The sequence below is a fragment of the Nestor notabilis genome, unplaced genomic scaffold (assembly GCF_000696875.1).
Source record: "Nestor notabilis isolate BGI_N333 unplaced genomic scaffold, ASM69687v1 scaffold13341, whole genome shotgun sequence".
Classification (NCBI taxonomy): domain Eukaryota; kingdom Metazoa; phylum Chordata; class Aves; order Psittaciformes; family Psittacidae; genus Nestor; species Nestor notabilis.
This window is the reverse complement of record NW_009916188.1, coordinates 6338-13602: the sequence shown is the minus strand read 5'-3', so window position 1 is coordinate 13602 and position 7265 is coordinate 6338.

Here is a 7265-nt window from a genome sequence, read left to right as displayed (position 1 = left end):
GATGCTTTGGGGAATAAGAAGGCCCCTTTAATTTGCTTGATCTCAAGAGCACCTAATACAGCAGGGCAGTTTGAGTAGAGAGGGAAAAAGCCAGTTTATTCCTCGCTAAGGACCTCTGGCTGAGAAGATCTCAGTCTCTGAACTAGCACTCTCACCCTGTCATGTCTCAGGTCCCACCACTATTAGAATCATAGAATGGTTTGGGTTGGAAGAGACTTTAAGATCATCTAGTTCCAACCCCCTGCCATGGGCAGGGCTCTTCCTAACAAAGATCCTGCAGCACACATCAAGAGATCACAGGTCTCACACATGAAAATCAAGCAAACAGGCTGACACAGCTCGCAAGGACCACCAGCAAAGACCGGGAATAACCTAAAAGATTGTGCTTTCTGGAAAATCCAACAAGTGATGGGTTAAGAGTGGTGGTTGAGATGCTGCAAGACTCGTTCCTGTTCACAGGGAGCCACGCTCAAGGTGTAGCTAAACCCAGTGGGCTGTTCTGTTATTATTTTAGGACAGTAAGCTATCTACATTAAGCCCAAACTCAAGTCTTGCCTTTGCCCTGCTCCCAGCTGTGTGATAGACTCTATGGCAAAAAAAACTATGGGGAAGACTCAAGCACTGGCTTGGGGGCAGATTGCTTTTCTTTCAGGTGGTTGTAGAGTGCGATGAAGTCCCCTCTGAGCCTTGTCTTCTCCAGACTAAATCCCCTGCAGTTCCCTCAGCCATTCCTCATCAGACTTGTGCTCCAGGCACCAGCTCTGTTGCCCTTCTCTGGACCTGCTCCAGCACCTCAATGTCTCTCTTGTAGTGAGGGGCCCAGAACTGAACACAGGATTTGAGGTGCTGCATCAACAGTGCCCAGTGCAGGGGGACAATCACTGCCCTGGCCCTGCTGCCACACTATTTCTGATACAGGCCAGGATGCTGTTGGCCTTCTTGGCTGCCTGGGCACAAGCTGCTCATGTTCAGCTCCATCAGTCAGCACCCCCAGGTCCTTTTCTGCCGAGCATCTTTCCAGCCACTCTTCCCCAGCCTGGAGCATTGTGTGGGAATGTGGTGACCCAAGTGCAGGACCTGGCACTTGTTGAACCTCATCCCGTTGGCCGCAGCCCATTGATCCAGCCTGTCCAGATCCCTCTGCAGAACCTCCTGCCCTCCAGCAGATCAACGCTCCCACCCAACTTGGTGTCCTCTGCAGACTGATGGAGGGTGCACTTGATCCCCTCATCCTGATCATCAGTGGAGATATTAAAGTAGATGAGTCAGGCAGGATGATAGCTCTGTTTCTGTGCCAGCCTGATACTCACTCCCTGGCTTGAAGTTACTCTCCCTGCTCTCTTTCCTGTGATGAGCACCAACCACAGCCAAGGTGTGGTGAGGCAGAGCTGTGGCGTGATGACACAGCTCTCCCCAGAACCCGCCAGTATTCATTGTACTCCTCTCCCCAGCAGGGAGTGGATGAGGTGGAGGAGGAGGAGGGACACCTACTAAGAAAAACAAAGGTGTGATCTGAGCTGACCGACATCACACATGACAGATTGCTCTGGGAGAGACCCGATGCTCCAGGCTGCTGCACCTGAGCTCTGGTTGCAAGGCTCTGGCCCGGGATCACTCAGTGTTTAACATGGATCTGGGCAGTACAGGTTTTACCCTGGTCTGCTGGTCCTTAGTGTCTCCCGCCTTCAGCATCAAGTTAGAAGGGGATCATTGGTCATTCCCAGTTAACTGGGTTAACCCTGTGTCACAGGGCCCTCATTAGCTGCTCTTCAGCTTTTCACTTCCTCTCTCCTTTTCCTGTAATGCAGCTGTCACACAGGAACCTGTTCTGCTGGATAATTGGTGCCAGCTAATGGCAGCCCCAGCCATGGCCTCATGGCTAGAGCAGCATTTCCTAGTCAGAAGTTGGGGCAAAAGTCAATTCTTGGAGTCTCCTTCCATTCTTGCTGTGACCCAGTTAAGATACCTGCTGACACATCCTTGTTTCCCCCTCAGGCTGCCCCTGAACTGCTCTGGCTCATCCCTGTTCGTTCTCCAGAACGTGGACTCCCTAGAAGGCTCAGCCCAGAGGCTCGCACTGAGTTCTTATTACTAGAGTGCCAGTGGCTGAAAGGCTTCAGACCCTCTACCTCTGCTCCTGAGCATCCACACGAGCTCAAGATGCGTCTTTCGGGTCCACAGGCCCGTTGCTGCACTTGCAGAAGTTTTAAATTGCAACAGTCTGGCATTTATCATGCCTTTAGCTATTTGGCTTAGGCAAATCTAAGAGTAATGGTCCACTTTCCAGCCTGTGCAGCATTTGTTTGGTTTTTCTTTCTGTCTTACCTTTTAGCTGACTGTCTTGATTTGGCTTGAGCTTTCTTCACCTAGCCTATTGCTCATCTTACTCCCAGCCCATAGAGCCCTTCCAGACCTGGTGTTTTCCTCCCTACTGCACATGATTGAGCAACTGAGAAGCTTGGAGCTGCATACCAGCCTGCCACCTCAACAGCTTGTGCTGGCTGGCTGTAGATTGCCAGTCCAGCAACCATGCAGCCAGGTCCTGATGACACATCCCAAAGAACTTGTCTCAGAGAGTGAACCTCCCTCATTCTTTCCACAGTTTCTGCTGCACCACTTACATCCCTCTCGTGCAGCCCTTCCTTGCCTGCAGCACAGTCACCTTGGGGAGACCCATCTGATACCAGAGCCATGTGCATGTCCTTGGGGCCACCAGCACATTGGGGCCTCCAACTGTGCAGTTTTTCTGTGTGGGACCATTTTGCTGGCAGCTCTTTGGAGGACTGAGCAACCACAGCTTCCATCAGCTGTAGTCATAGAATCACAGAATAGTTTGGGTTGGAAAGGACCTTAAGATCATCTAGTTCCAACCCCCTACCATGGACAGGGACTAGACTGCGTTGCCCAAGGCTCTGTCCAACCTGGCCTTGAACACTGCCAGAAGTGGAGCATTCACCACTTCTTTGGGTGACCTGTGCCAGTGCCTCACCACCCTCACAGTAAAGAACTTCTTCTTTCTTATATCTAACCTGAACTTCCCCTGTTTCAGTTTGAACCCATCACCCCTTGTCCTGTTGCTACAGTCCCTGATGAAGAGTCCCTCTCCAGCATCGCTGTAGGCCCCCTTCAGATACTGGAAGGCTGCTCTGAGGTCTCCACACAGCTTCTCTTCTCCAGGCTGAACAGCCCCAATTTTCTCAGCCTGTCTTCATACGGGAGGTGCTTCAGGCCGCGATCATCCTCATGGCCTCCTCTGGACTTGCTGCAACAGCTCCATGTCCTTCTATGTTGAGGACACCAGAATCTCAACCCTTTGGGAATCATGTGTCCCCCCAGTAGGTTTCCTCAGGGTGCCTGGACCTGTTCACCCAGAGCTGGAGGAAGCCTCCATGATGGTCTTGGGTTACATTATGGAGGCGGAGGATGTTTGGACAACTGTTCCTAGCCTGGGACTGCACAGTGCGTCTGGCATCTCCTCTTGGGGCTGCTTGTGAGAAGGGCAGATATGGAGCACAGGAAGGAGAGAGGCAGAGGAGGCTCCATGGGCTGGAAAGACTTGGAAACCACACACTGCTTATGAATCTGGGCTGTGTCCATAGCAGTCATCCTTCGTGTTTATGATGAAGAAAGGATGCAGGGATGGATGGCTAGATGGATGCTTGAATAGAATGATGAGCAGATGTAAGGAGGGAAGAAAATGATGGATGGAAGGAAGGAAGGATGGAAGGTGCTTCATCAGTGAATGTGGAAGTTTGGTCTTGCACAAATAGTTGTCATTATTTTAATAGAGCTGGTGCCAAACCTGAATGACTCCAACACTCCCATTATAGAATTCCATCCTGTATGATTAAAAGCTTTCCCAGCAATCTGGGAGATTAAAACAACTGGTCAAAAAATATTGAGACATCTCCCTGCCCTACCCTGATAGATGCCGGTGTGATCCTTCTGACCGAGGCACCGGAGGGCATCAGCCTCTGGATAGGAAAGCCCAGGAGGAATTTAGAAGACACGGTGCAGTAGTGAACAGGCACCAGCCCCAGCTAGGAAGCACCATTTGTGGAGGTTTGTCAGTAGCCCCCAGTGGCCCCATGGTGATGGCCCACTCTGTTGGGGTTTCTTGGGGTGGCTGGTGATGCCCTTCAGTGTAACGGGGAGCTGAGGCAGTTGTACGAGCCACACAAAGAGAAGCCAGTTTAGCTGCCTCTTCCAGAACTGCTGTCACTTAGACAGTAGAGGTGGGAAAATAGGCATTCATTTCAGGATAGGAGACTAGCTGGTGGGAGGTGGACATCCATCTTATGGACTGTTATCCAACAGTCTTCCAATACAGGAAGGAGGGTGCAAGGAAGCTCGACAGGAGCTTTTTACAAGGGCAGATAGTGACAGGATGGGGGGAAATGGCTTTAAACTGACAGAGGGCAGACTGAGATGGGATCTTAGGCTGTTCTTCACTGTGAAGGTGGTGAGGCCCTGGCACAGGTTACCCAAAGAAATGGTGAATGCTCCATCCCTGGCAGTGTTCAAGGCCAGGTTGGACAGAGCCTTGGGTGACATGGTCTAGTGTGAGGTGTCCCTGCCCATGGTAGGGGGTTGGAACTGGATGATTTTAAGGTCATTTCCAACCAAAACCAGGCAGTGATTCTGTGATCTGGATCCATACGACAGCAAGGAATAAGCCTTCAGGTCACTGCTGAGAGTGGGGTGCTGGACACCTAAGGGATATTTCCTGGTGGAAAATACAGGTTCTGAAACAAACAAGTAATCTATGTGGGATTGTTTCTTCTCCTGATGTATCTACTTACTTATTTAGTTAGTTTTCCTTTCCACTGGGATAACTGAACTAGGATATTGCATTTTAGCCAGTTCATCAGTAGCCAAAAGTGGTGGTTTGTTGGTTTTTTTTTACAATTCACCAAGTTGTTTAGTTCTGATGAGCTCAAACCGAGCAGAAAACAACCCGTCCGCCTGCCTCACTGGTGTCCCCGTGCCAGTTGCAGCACTGGTTTCATTCCCACCTAGTGGCCACCTCGAAGACTGCATCCCCACGTCCGGGGCCCCATTTCTTTGTGTGGGGCATCACCAGTGTCCCCAGTGTCCTCTTGCCACGTCCTGCCATAGGGAGTTACCTCTAAAAGCTCCCCTAGAAAAGTAGCATTTTGTGCTTGTCCTCAAATGCTGAGCTTATAAAAGTGGATATTTTTTAATGCATCAAAAACTAAGTGGAAATTAAGGCTTTCAACATTTCCAGAATGTAAAATTGGGAGCATTGCCAACCCCAATGTGATAAAAATAATGATGACATTCCTGACGTAACGCCCTGGTTTGGAAGAGAACTGGAAGCTGCGAAGCCAGACTTCCCAAAGGGGCAGCCACACGCCTTTGGTCAATCCTGAGCTAAAGTGCATGGCACCTCTAGAAGGTTCTCACCATTCCTTGAGCTGTGCTCAGGGGGATTAATCATTCCTGCAGGGCTCAGTTTCCTGGTATTTACCAGCAAAGTCTTCTTTTCTTTCCAAACCAAAGGCCAGCACCAGCTATCCAAGAGCAGTGCGGCCACCCACAGTGTTTGTGCACCTTGTCCCTCACAGCTGCAGTTGCCCTGAGCCTTGGCGGAGGCTGGAAGTGATGCCAAGTGATATGATGTGTTTTCTTCATCCCACAGTCGCCCTTCCTGCAAATTCATCAACTTCAGAACAAGCTGCTCAAGCTCATGGTCTGAGAATGCGAGAGTCACCGTGTCTTCACAGGCATTTGGCAGTGACCTCAGCCCTGACACATTTAGCCCACCGATGGACACCTGGGATGGTTTGATCCTGGGACTCTTCACAGAGGGCTGTAGGGACAGGACAAGGGGGAATGGCTTTAAAATGACAGAGGGGAGATTGAGATGAGATCTTAGGAAGCAGTTCTTCCCTGTGAGGGAGGTGAGGCACTGGCACAGGTTGCCCAAAGAAGTGGTGAATGCTCCATCCCGGGCAGTGTTCAAGGCCAGGTTGGACAGAGCCTTGGGCAACAAGGACTACTGTGAGACATCCCTGCCTGTGACAGTGGGGGCTGGGACTGGATAATCTTAAGGTCCTTTCCAAGCCAAAGCATTCTATGATTCTATGTGAGCAGGAGACCTGAATCCAGCTCAAAGCAGAGGCTGGGTTTCATTTCAGAGGGGCAGACTGTGCCTCCATGCAATCAGGCCTGGGCAGACCCAAACACACCAGGACAGCATTGTGGCTTGCCAATGTAAACTGGCTTCTGTCCAAGGACTTCAAGAATAGGGGTTTTCCTACATGAGGGCAAACCTCTCTGCAGAAGGAAATGAGACTGTGCCTAGGAAACCTGCTTTAGAGCATGAGTGTGCAGTCTTTACGCAAACAAGACCTTACTCATGCAGTGTGTCCCCTGGGAAAGCACTGGCCCCACACTCCAGGACCCACATGAGGACACGGGGAGACGAGGTATGTTGCCTGCACACTGACAAATGGACACAAAGCTCCATAACCCCACTTCAGCACATGCAGAGTAATGCCTGAACTACCAGGACTGACTTCTCACAGTGGCACCTTTTTAGTTTGCCAAATATCCTGCTTATTTGCTTACAACCTGGCACAATTAAAGGCAGCCGACATCAGGAGGCCACAGCACTTGTAGCCAAAAGCAGGCACTGCCAGCAAACAATGGGATTTGCAAAGAAGCATAACAAACATACCTATGAAATAGAGTGTTCTCCTGAACTTCTCTGCTTGCTCATGGCCTGTGAAAAACCCCAGATCCAGAGTGCTCTATGTAATCATCGGTGTGCGTAGGAAGGCTTGCCTGGGCTTTGTCTTGGGGAAACAATTTCGTCCTGGTAGAGGTGAGAGAAAGGAAGTTTTAATCGCTGGAGGCTTCTCTTTGTGATTCATGGTTTCTTTACACACGAAATGACTTCAAATAGGTGAGGAAAATTCGCCACCTGATACACCACCAATGAGAAGGCACTAGGCAAGAACTCAGCTGTGGTAAGGCAGTACCAGACGCCTCTTCCTTGTCCTGATGGAGGGGTGAGTCAGAAGGAAAACCTTTTGCATCAGGGGAAGTTCTCATGTCAGATGACAGGGCTTGAGCACCAACAAGAGGAGAAATGGGCGAGCAGTGACAAAGCAGCAGCCCCTCTCCCACACCATGAGCTGTATGTGTATTTGTAAAGATGCTGAGACAAAAAGTGTGCAGTTTGGATGGGAAACAACCCTTCTTGGTCACTGGGATCTCCGTGGGTTCCTGCAGGGGAT